Below are 18,254 nucleotides of genomic sequence, written 5' to 3' on the forward strand. Positions count from 1 at the left end.
CCCCACAAAAAAACTAATGATACCACATGCTAGTGAAGACTTAGAGTAACTGGAACGCTTATACATTGCTGGTGAGAATGCAAACTAGGACGGCCACTTTGGGAAACCTTTTGGCAGTTTTTTCTAAAGTTAAACATACACTTACCAAGTGAATAAGACAGAGAAAGACAAAGACTATGATTTCACTCATATGTGTAGTAAAAGAAATTTTCACATATGGAGATATAAGAAGTCATTCTGGCTTATACATGAATGCACTTGAATTTCATGCTAAAACAGCCTGTTTGTGGCTTATCAAACATACATTGTACATCTCCTTTAATTATTAAGGAAAAGGGCACATTGACCAGAAGTCAAGAATGTCCATGTTAAAAATAAAGATTAAATGCCTCCCTTCGTGGGACACCAATGTTGGTCCTCCTCTGGCAATAAGACTCCTTTCTCAGGTGCCAAGGCCACGCTGACTTGCTGTGTACGTGCTGATCTATTTTTTGAAACCTTGAAGGAATGTTTCCCTGACTTGTTTGATGTTCTTTGTTCTGACAAGACATAAAACTGTGCAGCGTCTGTCTTCAGGGCTATAGTCCTCAGTTTGGCTCAAATAAAACTCTTTTCTATTGCTTTTACAGATTGTTTATTGGTTATTTTCATCAACATGTGGAATATAAAAAACTAACAAGCAAACAACAAGGTCCTACTGTATAGCACAGAGAACTATATACAATATCCTATGATAAACCATAACGGAAAAGCTTATTTTAAAGAAGAATGTTTATATATATATATATATATATATATATATATATATATATATAACTGAATCACTTTGCTGTACAGCAGAAATTAACACAACATTGTAAATAAACTATACTTCAATAAAAATATTGATAAAAAACAAACAAAACAAAATAAATGAACAAACCAAACAAACACAAAGATACAGAGAACAGAGTAGTAGCTACCACAGGAGGAGGGGCCGGGAGGGAGGGTGAAATGGGTAAACGGGATGGAAACCAAATTTTTGGATGTGAGCACATTGTAGGGTATACAGAAGTAGAAATATAATGTTGCACACATGAAACTTATATAATGTTATAAATCTATGTTATCTCAATTAAAAATAAATACAAGTGAAAGAACAACAACAATGACAGCAACAACAAATACAACCCCGTTATCCCACTTTGGATGTTTATCTAAATGCAACAAAAGTCTATGTTCACAATAAAACCTCTAGAAGAATGTTTATTGCTGCTTTATTCATAATCATCAAAATGTGGAAACAACCCGAGTATCCCTCAACTGGGGAATGAACTGAAAACAAAACAAAACATACATTCATACAACGGACAACTACTCAGCAATAAGAGAGAGCAAACTGTTGATCCCTGCAACAGCACAAGTAAATCTTGAATGCATTATGCTAAGAAAAAGAAGCCAGACTGAAGCACGTACTATGTGATCCCATTTATAGGACACTCTGGAAAAGGCAAAAGTACAGGGACAAGGAACAGATCAGTGGTTGCCGAGAGGTAAGGGTGAAGCCAGGGTCTGACTACAGAGTCAGCTGGAGAGGATTTTTTGGAGTGGGGTGGGGTGATGGACCTGCTCTGTAGGAGGACTGTGGCAGTGGTTATAAGGACTCTATCCACTTGTCAAAACTCATAGACTGTCCACCAAAAAAGAGTGAATTTTATTAAATGTAAAAATTTTAAACAAATTTTTAAAAAGGAGAAAAAGATATATGAGGTCAAGTACCAGGTTACCTTCACGTTAGGGAATGGGTTCCCTATGTCAGGGAACAGAAGGACGAATGGAGGCAAGGACGAATGGATGGATGCATGGATGCATGGATGAAAGGAAAGAAGGAAGGGTGGATGCATGGAAGGAAGGATGGATGAATGTCTGCCTACCTGCATACTTATCATCACCTGCTCAAATCTTTAGGTTTCCCAGGTGATATTACTCAGACCTTTTTATTTACTGATTGATTGATATTACTCAGACCTTTTTTTAAAATTAATTAATTTATTTATTTATGGCTGCACTGGGTCTTCGTTGCTGCGCACGGGCTTTCTCTAGTTGCGGCTAGTGGGGGCTACTCTTCGTTGCGGTGCATGGGCTTCTCGTTGCAGTGGCTTCTCTGTTGCAGAGCACGGGCTCTAGGCGCGGGGGCTCAGTAGTTGTGGCTCTCAGGCTCTAGAGTGCAGGCTCAGTAGTTGTGGCACATGGGCTTAGTTGCTCCGCGACATGTAGGATCTTCCCGGACCAGGGATCAAACCCGTGTCCCCTGCATTGGCAGGTGGATTCTTAACCACTGTGCCACCAGGGAAGCCCTACTGAGACCTTTTAGGAAGGAATGCCAGTGTCTTTTCTATAACTATCCTCCGTTTACATTTCAGTGAGTGTCTGAGTCTAAATGAGACACCAAATGTGAAAATTCTTTATAAACTAAAAGTGTAACACGAATGTCAGCTGTGCTACTGCTAAAGGAAGAAACAATCTAGACATTCATTTGTTCTGCAACAATGTTGAGGCTCCTGAAAGGCCACAAAACAAATACCCCAGCTTAAAAAATCCATAGAAAACCCCCGTCCAAAGATGCAGTGAAATACACGTGCAGTGAATGCTTAAGGTACCTGTGGTACAAAGCCACCACTAATGACCATCCACGACATGTCCCCTTCCCAACTCGACACCCGACAAATGCTCTATGAAAGGCTGGAAAGAGAAGATGAAGCCAAATCTCGGAATTTTCCTGAAAAGGAAAATGAAACCCAGAAGAGGAAGAGACGTCCCCAGGGTCACACTGTGAGCTGGTGGTAGAGCTGGAGCCCCAGTCTCGTGCTGAATGTTCTTCACAGGAGTCCACTTCAATTCAGTTTTAAGTGGTCTGCACGATAGTTATGCCAGCTTCCCAGTGGCTGAGCCCATATAACCAGACTGGCAGATTACCGAAATAGGCAAAATATCCCAGAGACATAAAAATGAGAAAAAAAAAATGTAGCATTCCTACAAAGAAAAACATCTGTCCAAGGAAACCTTTTAAATTTAACTGAGAATTGTAACATTCTTTTTGCTGCAATCTGCTGGGGAGGACTGTGATTTCTCTCTGCCCTCCCATGCAAGAGAACAATGACATGATTGTGGGTTCTTTTACTTGGAGGGTTTCTCAACCTCTACATATGAGCCAACCTATGCTCCGATATGAAGAATTTTTTTAAGATATAAATTTCCAAGGAAGAAAGGGGGTTCGTGGACCTTAAGGCTTTTATCCACAGATCTAAGAATTGGTTTTCCTAAAGTTTAGAAAGAGAACAGACCACTCTACTGGAAATCTATGATGTATCTTTGTACTACCCAGTCAAGGGAAAGAGAGGAATTCCAGAGACAAGCAACTGCCATGTATTGAAGTTTATTTTTGGATTAATCCTAACACTCGGGTCAATTTCTGTAGTTTGAAACTACTGAAGAAAGAATACAAAATTGCCTGAAGCAAAAGACCAAAAAGCAGTAAATACAGAGATCCCATACTCCTCTCCAGAGAGTGCAGAATTTAAAAAATAAATAAAAACAAACAAACATGGACCAAGAGATTATCATACTAAGTGAAGTAAATCAGAAAGAGAAAGACAAACACCATATGATATCACTTACATGTGGAATCTAAAATACGACACAAATGAACCTATCAACAAAACAAAAACAGACTCACGGACATAGAGAACAGACTTGTGGTTGCCAAAAGGGGCGATGGGAGAGGGAAGGGTTGGGAGTTTGGGATTAGCAGATGCAAACTAGTATATATAGGATGGATAAACAACAAGGTCCTACTGTATAGCACAGGGAACTATACTCAATATCCTAAAACAACAACAACAACAAACAAAAACTTGACAAGTATCTCTGGACAGGAGATAGAAAGCTCATTGTTGTGAGAACTTCATTTCAAATAACAGGGAGCTTGTGAATCTTGGAGAACTTAAGCAAAGTCAAAGGGCTTCTCCCCTTCTCCCCACAAGGCTCCCCACTCACAGTGGGATAGAAGCCAAAAGGAAGGCGATGATCGTGGAGATTCATCTTGATGCAAAAGTGGGTGCCTTTATGTACAGATATCGTGCCCTTTCTACAGTTGAATGGTTTACTTCCTGACAAGACACATTTAGGATCATCATATGCTCCAATTTACTGGCAGACATTATGCAGTAAATTATTTCTGGCTATAAAAGCATGCCCGATTTATGTGCCTAGCAGAGCCCCATAAGTATGACTATTACAGTTGCAATAGACAGTGTTTAAGTTCTAGTAGTCTTATGATCATTTAGGGACATCATTCATTTTTAGAGACAGGGAGGAGTTAGTGAATTGGCAGGTGCCAGACACAAGGAGAATTTCGTATTTAGCTTTCCACATCAGATAGTCTGCTTATAACACATTTCATCAAACAAATATTTTGGGATGGGAGATTGGAAGCGCTGGGGCTTAGTGGCATTTGGGGTCCAGTGGACTTGAATGTGCATCCAGCTTTGCCTCTTCCTTGCCATGGAAGTAACCAACTCTGTCTCTTGGAGCCCCAGTGTTTTCATCAGAAAAATGTGGATGCTGTTTTAAGGCTCAAATAAGATATTTTGTGTTATGCTTTGTGAATAGTAAAGTACCAAAAAATGAGAGGGTGTGTTTGGATTTTTGTTTTCCTTTCAGCATTTCTCCCCCAAATGAAAAGGAAGAGAGAAAAAATGTCCTCACCATCAAGTTATACTCCCCATCAGCATACCTCACCACTGGTGGTTCAGCCCGTCAAATGAAAACTACTCACAAAATATTCCACATGAGCACTGAGTCAGTTGATTTCTTGCTGGCAAGGGAGAATTGTTAACAGTCAGAATTTCAGCAGAGAGTTGTCCCCAAGCACTGGGTTTATTTACAACTGAGAAAGAGAACTTCACAAGTATATTAATTTGGGATCACATAGCTCGAGATACTTCATTCTGTCACCAGCAGAACCCATAAGCAATTTCCAATCACCTTATCTCTTTCACTGGATATTTTCCAAGGATTTTTGATACATAAATGACAAATAAGGTAATTTGGATTTCCTGGTTTAAAGCTGTTCTTTCCAATTGGCTACCCATTAATTCAGTCCATATTGGGAACTCCGCCTCTTCCCTCTTTGGCTCTAGTCTCCTGTTCCTGATTTTCCCTTAATAGCCCATGTCTATTGGTTTTTCTGTCCATATAGAGTTCTTCCCCCTTTGGTTATGGTAGATCTCCACCATTACTGGAGAGTTTCCAACTATCTCAGTTCTTTTTCAAGAACTGAGATAGTTTTGGATAAATAAAATTTATTTTTCCAAATGAGAGTACCCACCAGCTTTGGGTAGTCATTCACACTTTAGAATAAATGGATCTTTATCATCTATTTAACTAATCTGCATTCATAAGAAAATGCAAGTTTGAGGAAGATGCATGAAAGAGAAAAAGGAGGGGCATAATTTGCGAAATTCAAATCAGTCAGATACAGATGATAATCTCCAGGAGAGGGCCTAATTTTTACTTTTCCTTTGGTCCTGCTTTGCTGTCAGCATTGCTCTGGGACTTACAGGCTTGATCAGCTATCTCCCCTCTGCTCTCTTGATGGCATTATTTTAACTCCAGGGACAGGCTGTACCCAGGCTGCAGTAGTCACCTGGGGTGTGGCACAGGGCAAAAGTATCATTTTCTCTGCCTTGCTAGCCCCTTCCCCACTAGGTTCCCCTATGTCAATGGTGATGACATGGCCCCCAATTTTTTCTTTCTTTTCAATAAATCCGATTACCTATTTATGCCCCAGGAGGTTGTTTCCAAAAAGATATTTAAAAATCATTTTAAAAAATCATTAGCCATTCATCTATCTTGCTATGGGGTTCAGAAAATCTGGCTGTCTCAACTATACCCTGGTGTCAGGAATAGGATCACTACCCTGACAGCTCTGCCTTTCCCAGGCACACCCACCACCCAGGGAAGTACGACCCACAGAGCACTCTATTTTATAATGGAGCTCTCCAATCAGGCCCTAAATAATTTTACTGCCGTCACAGAACCGGCCCTAAAGACAGGGCATGAAAGGGATCATTCAATTCCCTCACCTGAGTTCAGTGCCGAAATGTTCTTGAGAGGCCTCTTCAAGACTAATTCGTTTTCCTTTTTAACATCTAGAGCTGTGACCCTGGCCGTTCCTCAAGGTTTGAGTCACATGGTCTAATGATTATCTTCATGGGGAGATTATCTCCCTGTCAGAAATTTCAGCCTTCATTCCGCCTTCCTTAATCATACCAGGTTATTCTATTCAAGGCTTTCTTCCTGTACCTGGTAAATGGTGTTCATTTTCCTGGGTCTTATACACATGTCAGCCTCCCTCCCTTCCCTATACCTTCACTGTGGCATGGTCATTCTGCTCAGGTGAGTTAGCACTTGAGATAAAGGAGGAAAATTAAGATCAGAGTCATGTCCAAGCTTATATTATATTATAATACGTGCTTACAAAACCAAAGGTCCATTCCAAGTGGTATTTAGGATCAAATTGCCTCCAGTTGGTTCTGCTACTTCAATAACTATATGACCTCTGTGGGCTTCCTTATCCAAAACTGAGTGGCAGGTAAAGACCATCATACCTCTCCAGAGGGCCTCTGTGAGGGCTAACTGACACCTGTAAGGAGGCCAGCATACTGACCCACGTGTGAAGGGTAATGAATACACCTATATAAGCCCATGGCTTACCTCACTCATTCTACAGGTATTTCCGCAACTTCTTCTGTGCAAAATCATGGCACTATTCTCAGCACAGTGTGTCAGCCCCTACCCTGGCTGTTCCTCCTTTCACATTGTTAGCTGTCCCCCCTCAATGCCAGTTCCACGTAGGTTACACTCCAGTTTCCAACATCTCGCCTTCTCTGCTCAGCCTCTCTCTCTTCTTCCTGGAACTGCTCCCCCCCCTGTCTCCAGCCACGTGGTTCACAGCAAAGACCTTTTTCTTACATGGTCACAACTGAAGACTCTAAGATGGACAGCTTGTCAAACTAGACCACACAGAGTCCTCCCTGGAGAGCCATGGAACTGGGACTGAGGAGAGACCGTCCTTCTTTCCTGGTGGCAGCCTTGGGGAGTGGGTCCTGGGAGCCTTGGCAGCCATGTTCCTGGCTGTGTGGACAAGGTCCATGGCAGGAATAGAGAATCAAGCCAACAAACAGGCAGAGTTCAGAGGGGGAGAGAAGACATCCCGTGCCACTGGGGTCCTTGAATAAAGATGCCCTCAGATCCAGGTCGGTGTCTGTTCTTCCTGAAGCCTGGCCATTCCACCTATGCTTCGTGGCATGAGCTCCCCACCATTGTTCCAGGTGGGGTTCTGTGCTTGAAAACAAGAGACACCTAAGATGAGGGGCAAGTTTATCCATCCAGCCAGAATGTGTCCCAAGAGAATTACCCCTTCCAGTTAGGAGGTTGGGAGTAACATATACACACTACTATTTATAAAATAGGTAATCAACAAGGACCTACTGTATAGCACAGGGAAACGTATTCAATACTCTGTAAATAAACTATATGGGAAAGAATCTGGCAAAGAATAGATATAGGACTTCCCTGGCGGCGCAGTGACTAAGAATCCACCTGCCAATGCAGGGGACACGGGTTCGAGCCTTGATCTGGGAAGATCCCACATGCCGCAGAGCAACTAAGCCCGTGCGCCACAACTACTGAGTCCACGTGCTGCAACTACTGAAGCCCACGCGCCTAGAGCCCGTGCTCCGCAACAAGAGAAGCCACTGCAATTAGAAGCCCACGCACCGCAACGAAGAGTAGCTCCCGCTCACTGCAACTAGAGAAAGCCCACACGCAACGAAGACCCAACGCAGCCAAAATAAATAAATAAATAAATTTATTTTTTAAAAAGAATAGATATGTGTAAATAAATAAATTAATTAAATATATATCTAGTACATTAAAAATAAAGAATTACGCCTTCCTCACCCCTTCCCTATGCCCTTGCTGCTCTGTTGGCACATTCTGTCTCCTATCTCAGTGTGCCGATGAAATAATCATCACAGCCACTTCTCAAGGGTCTCTAGCAGAGGAAGCATGTCACACCCATCATTGCTCTTCATGATACTAAATTACAATCACCCATCATTGCTCTTCATGATACTAAATTACAATCTCAAAAGGTAAAATCATGACTCAGGTACACATGTGAAATGAACACGTGTCAATGGTTTTATCCAACTCGTTAATTATAGGAGGCTGGTAAGATGTTAAAACTGGTTCAAATAAGAATTGGAATTACAGAGATTTGTATTCTCTATCAGACAAAATTAGTTGGCAGTGCCATGAACAGGAACCATTTCCATTACTATGAGCCATCAGTTTTCTCAACTTAATTTCTACCCTCAGAGAGTGGTTTAAAAAAAAAGTCTCTCCAACAGCAAGTCAATTAAATGTGCACGCCCCTATGGAAACATATCTCAGAAGTTCCCCTAAACAATGGCCAGCACTCTCTGGTAGAACACCCAATAATCTGTTTTGTCCATTTTCTTTTTTTTTTTTATTTTTTTTATTTTTTTTTTTGGCTGCGTCGAGTCTTAGTTGGGTCACACGAGATCTTTCGTGGCAGCGTGCAGGCTCTTCATTGCGGCATGCAGTTTCTGTAGTTGTGGCACTCGGGCTTAGTTGCCCCACGGCATGTGGGATCTTAGTTCCCTGACCAGGGATCAAACCGGTGTCCCCTGCATTGCAAGGCGGATTCTTAACCACTGGACCACCAGGGAAGTCCCTCTTTTGTCCATTTTCAATCTTTGGACAATCTTTTCTGATAATTACAACAATTCTGTAACAGAGGGATGATTATATTCAATAAATAACGATAATAATCCCTTTAGAGATGAGGAAACTCAGACCCAGAGAAGTAAGAAACTTGTTTTGCTCACATAATTAGTAAATGGCAGGTTGGGATTCAGACGCAGCCCTGACTCCAAAATCCTGATCTAAACCATCCAAGTTGGCCAGGGCCTAGGGACACTTCTTGCCTCACACTAGTCTATCTAGGGGAACGTGTCACTCACTCATTCACCCACTGAACAGATATTGCTCTCATCCTGTGTTCTAAGTGCTGTGATGAATTGCTGTCTCAATCAGCCCAAGACCACCAGGCACAAACCTCAGACTGACAAAGCCAGGTTCATTGACGTATGGCAGAAGGACTGCACATCAGAGGATTCATAGGGGATCTCACCAAACAAAGGAAGAGAGAGAGTTATAGGACTGGGGGAAAGAATGGTTGTTAGGTGAAATGTAAATGAAGCCGTATACTGATAGACTCAAAGCAAAGCAGGGCTGTGTTAAGGTATTATCGTAAGTCCTGGACTATGAAGTGGACCCAGGGACCTGTTTACTTGGAAACAAAGTTATGATAGCGTTGGAATACTGTGTCCAGAAACCTCTTATCCGAAGTTTTGCACCTGGGTTGTAAGCTCTGCACCTGGTTTGTAAATGAGGCTTTTCTCTGTGTCATGACTTAGACGCGCCTCCCCCCCTCCCCCCCACCCCACACCGTGGGATGTTTCACTTCTTAAAATGTTTCTTATTATAATTGACACATAACAGTGTGTAAGTTTAAGGTACACAGCATGTTGATCTGATACATTTATGTATTGCAATCTCATTGCCACCCTAGCCTTAGCTAACACTTCTATCACATCCCATAACTATCATTTGTTTTTTTGCGGTGGATGCTTCATTCTAACTAACACAATTCCAGACAGCAAAGTTTCTGATAGTCTATGATTTTAGAGAAAAAATTCTTCAGTGAGAAAGAAAACAGTCCTCATTCTAAGAAGGGAGGTGTTGTAACACTCTATAGCTACAGTGTCCTTGAGAGAGAGATTAATTTTTGTTAACTTTGGAAAAGATTTTATCTGTGTCTTTATCCTAGCCTGATGACTGGCCAGGTAGATTTTAAAAGTCCGTGCTAATTTTTACATTCTTATGTCTCTGTGAGGGCCACAGATAATCAGGTCATTACAATACAGTGCGGAAAGGTGTCGAATTAGGGGATTTACTTTAGACGTAAGTCAGGTTAAGGAAGACTGCCTGCACAAGGCAGACCCCGCTCTGGGAAAAGCAGGAGTTGGGCAAATGAAGGGGGGGTTACCTTACCGCACAGCAAGGACTTGGGCAAAGGCGTAAGAGGGAGAGGAGGAACTGATGTAGGACTCTCCTACATCGAAGGGTGAAACGCACAGTCACCTTAGAGTGTGTGTTCTTTGTTCAGGGAAGGGTTATTGGCATGTTCTTCCTATATATGCCCAAGTGAAAGGCAAGTAGGCTGCATGGGGCTGCCGCTTCCTAAGGCACCTGGTTATGGAGCAAAGCTGATCCTTGAAGAGGAAGTAGAGCCATTTTGTCGACTTTGCCCTGAACCATCCTATCCTACTTCCTGAGACCATTCAGGGGAACAAGGCTGGCCTTCAACCAATGCTGAGTTGCAGGGAAGGACAATGAGACTCCAGAGATAAAAGTGCTACAGAGACATAAGGTGGCCTCGAGGAGGGACCTGGATTTAGCAGTGGGTGGTATCATTCCAGGTCCTGGGAGGGAACAGACTGCACAGTGAAACAGGCTAGTTCTCTTGCTTGTCTCTTCACTGGCTGAACCCAATCAGAATTGGAGGGGGAGGAAGCCTGCGGATGCTCTCTGGAGAGGTGGGCCTTCCAGGGCCCAGAGCAGGGTGGAGAAGGGAGAATCATGGGTCTGGAGAGGCAGAGTGGAAACTCTGAGCACAGGGGTTAATGCTGACAGTGCTTTCCAACCTGTTCACCCTGCCAACAGCTGAGTTTGAAACAGTGAGATAAAGGAGTTGTTACTTAGAGCACAGCAGGGAGGGGCAGACCCAAGGTCGGTGGAGATGGTGTCTGCTACAAAGTGACGCCTCTGGAGCCAGGAATAAGAAAGCGCTGTTGATTACTCCCTTATTTAGTTTTCATTTTAACTGTTTTATTTAAAATCATTTATTATTGAATTTAAAAAGCCGGAAAGCGTGACCATGGTTGTACCCTTGGTTAAAGAAGCAGATCATACCAATTCAAGTGGCAAAGGCTGAGGCCCGATGGCTGAGCAGATCTGGAACGTCAGGTAGAGAGTTTACCCCGAGGGCAGTGTGGGCCCGCCCCCGATGCCCACCCCCCGACCCGCCACCTCCCCCCAACCCCGGGGAAGGAGGGGTGGAAGCAGGAGAGCACAGTTCCCTGGCCTGCCTTCGCTGGATTATTGCCGTGATAGGCAAACTCCTGGCCTCTCACTTCTACCACCAGGAAGGATTGCACATCAATGCCACGGTCAGCTGACTTTCCCGCCCAGAGAGAAAGGGTAGCTGGAAAGAGCTGAGAACAGACAGGGAACCAGTCAGGGGAGACAGAACACAAGCACCAAAAACAGGACCTGCTTTCCAGCCTCGAGCCTTGAAAATATGCAGGAGGAGATTTAGAAAATCTTGGTTCTAAGCACCACATTCTTTGGTTTTTCTACATTTCTAAGCTTTTGAGGAATGTATAAACTGGTTTCCAAAGTGTTCTGAGTTTTCATTCAACAAGACTGTCACCTGCTTGTGCCAGGTACCAAGGGAACAATGGAGGGTAGGGAACACGGGTGCTCTCCAGACCCTCGAAGCTTCGCAGAGCGATAGATGCACAAACAACTGCTTCAAAGTGTGTCAAGGCCCTAGAACAATGCAGGGCATATTATAGACAAAAAATAAAAGATGGCTAGAATTTTTTAAATTGGTTTTTGGAAAACAGGTGCAGAAATTGAGTTAATTATAATCCTCAGCTCACAGCATCTACATCAGTCTCTTATTTTCTCCCTCCAGTTCCCACCCCTATTCTCTCCCCTCCTCCTCTGATTTAATGGACTTGATAAGTACTTTTGCATATGTTGGTATCCTTGTTAAAATATACAGGAGTCATATTGTCCATGGATCTGAATCTGCTTCTTTCAGTCAACACTGATTTTAAGATCTGCCTAGTACAATAGCTAAGACATGGAAGCAACCTAAGTGTCCATCAACAGAGGAATGGATAAAGAAGATGTGGTACACATACACAATAGAATATTACTCAGCCATAAAAAATGATGAAATAATACCATTTGCAGCAAGCTGGATGGACCTAGAGATGATCATACTAAGTGAAGTAAGACAGAGAAAGACAAATAGCATACAATATCACTTATAGGTAGAATCTTTAAAAATGATACAAATGGACTTATATACAAAACAGAAATAGACTCACAGACATAGAAAACAAGCTTATGGTTACCAAAGGGGAAAGGCGGGAGAGGGATAAATTAGGAGTTTGGGATTAATATATACACACTACTATATATAAAATAGATAACCAACAAGGACCTACTGCATGGCACAGGGAACTATACTCAATATTTCATAATAACCTATTAGGGAAAAGAATGTGAAAAAAATAGATATATATGTATGTATAACTGAATCACTTTGCTATACACCTGAAATTAACACAACATTGTAAATTAACTACACTTCAGTTAAGTAAATAAGTAAATAAGATCTGCCCAGGATGCACCTGGATATCAAGTTTATAGTACCTAACTGCTGAAAGTTACCCCATAGGTTGATCTGTTCCATAGTCCTTATTCCGTCCTCCTCTTGTTAAAAGCCTGGTTGCCTCCACCTGCCCAATACCAGGAGAATACTAAGATGAACACCCGTGGACGCATCCATTCATCGGCTGTGAGCAAGTTTCTCTGGAGTACTTACCCAGGAGTCCTTACCCAGGAGTGGGCTGGCTGGGTCATGGGGTGTATGCAGCATCCCTAAGTTCGGGCACGCTGCTCTCCAGAGACCCACACTTGGAATCATCAGATGCTAACATTTGCCACCCCAGAGGCTGTAAATTGGTATCTCTCTTTTTTTTTTTTTTGCGGTACGTGAGCCTCTCACTGTTGTGGCCTCTCCCGTTGTGGAGCACAGGCTCCGGACGCACAGGCTCAGCGGCCATGGCTCACGGGCCCAGCCGCTCCGCGGCATGTGGGATCTTCCCGGACCGGGGCACAAGCCCGCGTCCCCTGCATCGGCAGGCGGACTCTCAACGACTGCGCCACCAGGGAAGCCCTCCAAAGAGGTTTTGAGTACCTCCTTGATATCTTACTTCCTAGACACTTTATATTTTTTGTACTTATGAAAGATACACTTTCTATTATACCTTATAGTTGTTTATCGCTAGTGTAAGGAATGAATGCTATTGAGTCTTGTAAAGCGGTCTTTTTTCTAGAGACCTTGCTAAACCTCTATAAATTTTGATAGTTTGTTTATTGATTCTGTTGGGTTTTCTATACAGTTGAGCATATCTTTCGCAAGTAATGACAATTTTATCTCTTCCCTTATTATCCTTTTACCTTTCAGTTCTTTCTTTTTTCTTTGCGGTACGCGGGCCTCTCACTGCCGCGCCCCCCCCCCCCCCACGCCGCTGCAGAGCACAGGCTCCGGACGTGCAGGCCCAGCGGCCATGGCTCACGGCCCCATCCGTCCCACGGCACGTGGGATCCTCCCGGACCGGGGCACGAACCCGCGCCCCCTGCATCAGCAGGCGGACTCCCAACCACTGCGCCACCAGGGAAGCCCCTTTTAGTTCTTTCTTATGTCTTTTTGCATTGGCTAGAGCCAGCAGTATTGTGTTGAACAACAGTGGTGATATCAATCATCCCTGCCTTATTTCTGATCTTAAGGGAATGCATCTAAAATTGTCCCTTAGTGTAAGATGCTTTCTGTGGGCCTTGGTGTCTCAGCCCAGTTTCCCTAGAAAATGGAACTTAAGGTAAAGTTTAAATGCTAACACTCTACTGGGGAGAGGAGCAAACCCATGGAAGCAAATCAAGGAAGTAAAGCAAGAAAGGGGGCAGGGGCTTCCCTTGTGGCGCAGTGGTTGAGAGTCCGCCTGCCGATGCAGGGGACACGGGTTCGTGCCCCGGTCCGGGAGGATCCCACATGCCGCGGAGCAGCTGGGCCCGTGAGCCATGGCCGCTGAGCCTGCGCGTCCAGAGCCTGTGCGCCTCAACAGTGAGAGGCTCGCGTAAAAAAAAAAAAAAAAAATGGGGCAAAGCAAACAGGGAATATGTTCCCAGGCTGGAAACAGCTTCAAACAGTGCTGCCTGGACTTTGAAGCTTGTCTCCATAGAGGCTGTGTGAAATGACTGAGGCACAGTACCACCTGATACAGTTGAAAAGGGAGCACTGTTTTTGCTGTATCCTGCTGTGTTCTATCTCCCAGTGGTGCAGGTCAACCCCTTAAGGCCTTAACCTCCTTTGTGTTTGGACTCATCCCTCATCCCCCTCAATAGCTTGAAGGAGACTTAGAGTCTCTGCAGGTCCATTCTGGGCAGTGCACAGGTGGGGACTCCTTGGACTGTGGAAACAGCACTGCCACCAAGCGTGCATTCAAGAAATGCCAGATGGTGGCTCACCGCGACCCTCTCAGGTCCTCTCCCCTGACCTCTAGGTGTCTAAGGCCCCAGGAATGGCATGAGCTGTCACCAGGGGCACCCTTGCAAGTGACTGAGGTAGGCACAGCCAAGCAGATCTGGAGTGGTGCATAATGGTTGTGTACACATGGCAGCAGAGTTAGAGCTTGGCATGTTTCCTAGACGTGTTTGCAGTCTGACAAGGCCATGTGTCTAAACTATCATTATTGGAATGTAAAATGATATGAGTCGGGCTTCCCTGGTGGCGCAGTGGTTAAGAATCCGCCTGCCAATGCAGGGGACATGGGTTCGAGCCCTGGTCCAGGAAGATCCCACATGCCGCGGAGCAACTAAGCCCTTGTGCCACAACTACTGAGCCTGCACTCTAGAGCCCACGAGCCACAACTACTGAAGCCCGCGTGCCTAGAGCTCGTGCTCTGCAACAAGAGAAGCCACCACAATGAGAAGCCTGCACACCGCAACAAAGAGTAGCCCCCACTCGCCACAATTAGAGAAAGCCCACGCACAGCATCGAAGACCCAATGCAGCCAAAAATAAATAAAATAAATTAAAAAAAAAACGATATGAGTCATTCTGGGTCTGGGACTTAAGACACTGGCCATGCCTCCTTTGTGATGTCTTTTAACAGCTGGAACCTGGTTGTGGCAGCCACCTAGCTTCCACCAAAGACAATGACATCCCTGTGGGATGCTGGAACTATAACTCAGAAGAAACTTGGAAACTTGAATATGACATGGAGAGGGTCATCTGTCCCCCAGACCAGGACTGTTCACAGTGACATGGGTAAGTAAGAAAGAAATAGTGTTTGTTTAGGCCACTGTTTACACCTTTTTGTTGTAGCAGTTCACTGTACCCTGATTAATATAATAGCCTTGATCAAGAAAATAAAATTACCATTTATTCTTAATTTTCTGAGTTTTTAGCATGAGTTGTTTAATTTGATTAAATGTTTTTTCTATATTATGATAATTTTGTGATTTTTCTCCTTTAATCAATTAATAGGGTCGGTTGCATATAGAGATTTTCTAATGTTGAAGCATCCTTGCATTACGTACATATATGTCTGTTTATATGTGTGTATAATTCACACACACCCATATATATACATAGTTACTGGTAGATTTGGTTAACTAATATTTAATTTAGAATTTTTGCATCTGTAGTTGTGAGGTAGGCCTTAAATTAGTCAGGGTTTAATTGCATGTATGAAGTCACATAAGCAGGAAGGGTTTAAATTTAGGGAATGGGGTGCTTATAAAGTCATAAAAGGGATGGTGAAGCAGGTGCTAGGCTGGGTGTCCAGGAATGACTCTCAGAACAGACCATGGGTGTTATTTCCACTGCCACAGCTGCAGAGAAAGAACTAAGAACTGCCACGGAGGAGCAGCTGCCAGACCCCACCTGGAGCTGTGACCTATAGGGCAGGAAGCTGCCGAACCATCACGACAGCCCCTTGACACAAAGGAGCTAGTGATTAGACACAAGAATGCAAACGCCAGAGCCTGATGCTTCCAAAACTGCCTCTCAACATTCACAGCTAGCGACTGGACTCCAAATGCTGCTCTAGTAGTGTCTCCATAACCATGCTAAGCAAAGTAACAGCAAGAGCAGCGGGAAGACGGCCTGTTCCACACTTGGCATGTCTACATTTTATTCAAGTGCAGCTAATTGTTGAAACTTCATCATGAAAAGGGTTGCATTTCGTTTTCCGGGTTTTGCAGTATGGGTGGGCTCACTGGAAGAACGCTGGGTTGGACAGTGAGTATCAATTGACCATTGCATTGGCCAGGATGGACGAGATTATGCTGCAATAACAAGCAAGCCCCAAACCACAGTGGCTTAAAATAGCACAGGTTTAGTTCTTAGATATGCTACCTGCCTGTCACTGGTCAGCAGGGATGTAACTGCTCATCTTAGTCATCCAGAGACCCAGACTGATGGAGCCAGTGCCACCTCGCACATTGCTGGTTGCCATGACAAAGGTAAAGAGACACCAGAGGGTCTCAGACCAGCCATTAAACTTACCAGCCTGGAAATAACCTATCATTTAGGCTCATAAATCATTGGTCAGAACTTAAAGAGGCCCCACCCAGCCTCAAGCAGGTTAATATATTCAATTCTACTGTGCACCCAGAAATCTGGGAGAGAGCTGGGAATATTGGGTGAATGTCACTTATAAATTACCACACTTATATCTGCCCAGACCTAGAAATGTCTTCTCTTCTACTTTCCTTATATGGATTTGGAATCAAGGTTATACTAGACTCAAAAGATGAGTCAAGCAGGTTTTCTTTTTCTATTCTTTGGAACAACTTACATAAAGTAAGGATGATATACTCCTTGAGAGACTGAGAGACATTTGTAAAACCATCTGGGCCTGTGGATTTTGTGGGGTTTTTTCCTCTATTTTATTTTATTTGTTTGTTTGTTTGGGGGTTTTTGTTTTGAATTTTATTTTATTTTTTTATACCACAGGTTCTTATTAGTTATCCATTTTATACATATTAGTGTATATATGTCAATTCCAGTCTTCCAATTCATCACGGGCCTGTGTTTGTTTGTTTGTTTAAAATTTATTTATTTATTTATTTATTTATTTTTGGGTGTGTTGGGTCTTCGTTTCTGTGCAAAGGCTTTCTCTAGTTGCGGCGAGCAGGGGCCACTCTTCATCGCAGTGCGCGGGCCTCTCACTGTCGCAGCCTCTCTTGTTGCGGAGCACAGGCTCCAGACGTGCAGGCTCAGTAGTTGCGGCTCACGGGCCTAGTTGCTCCGCGGCATGTGGGATCTTCCCAGACCAGGGCTCAAACCTGTGTCCCCTGCATTGGCAGGCAGATTCTCAACCACTGTGCCACCAGGGTAGCCCGGGCCTGTGGTTTTTGATGTGCATAGGAAGAAATCTTTGAGATACTTTTTCTCAAGATACTAGTAAGTCCGTTCAAGTTTCCTATTTCTTCTCCCATCAATTTTTACTTTTGATATGTTTACGTATAAACCTTTAAATGTTATTTTACTGTGTTTAAATCTCTATTATATCTGATTTCCTGCTTTTTACTTTGTAATTTGTTTGTTTGCACGTTTTCTCTCTTTTTCTCTTGCTGTCTTTCTAGAGGTTTGTCAAACTAATTATATTGACAAAACATTGGTTATATTGATATACATCATATTTTGTTTTGTTTTATTGTTATTCACTATTTTACTGATTTTTGTCTTTATTATTTCCTTTTGTTTTAGTTTTTCAAATTTACTCTGTTCTTTAAGTTGATTCTTGAGTTGAGTGTTTAGGTCATTTGGTTTCAGTCTTTACTGTTTTATGATAAATATTTAAAGCTATAAATTCAAAGATATACATCTTGACATATAGTATCTGGAATTCATTTGGGAAGCATAAAATGTTCCCTTTGGGCCAGATGAAATCTTTGTTTTATACGTGTACATCCTTTGCCTCTGATAATCCATTTCATAGAATTTGTCCTACAAATGTAATCGTACAAGTGGTTAAAGCTACATGTGAAAACTAATCATTACAGCTCATGGTCACGATGGTAGAAACACCCTAAATGTCCATCAATAAGGGAATTGTATTCATTTCCTGTGGCTGCTTTAGCAAATTACCACAAACTTGGTGGCTTAAGATAACACAGGTTTCTTCTTCCACAGTTCTGTAAGCCAGAAGTCTGAAATCAATAGCACTGGTCCAAAATCAAGGTGGCAGCAGGGCC

Source organism: Monodon monoceros, unplaced genomic scaffold, assembly GCF_005190385.1.
Source record: "Monodon monoceros isolate NGI ecotype Baffin Bay Population unplaced genomic scaffold, NGI_Narwhal_1 Super_Scaffold_3, whole genome shotgun sequence".
Lineage (NCBI taxonomy): Eukaryota > Metazoa > Chordata > Mammalia > Artiodactyla > Monodontidae > Monodon > Monodon monoceros.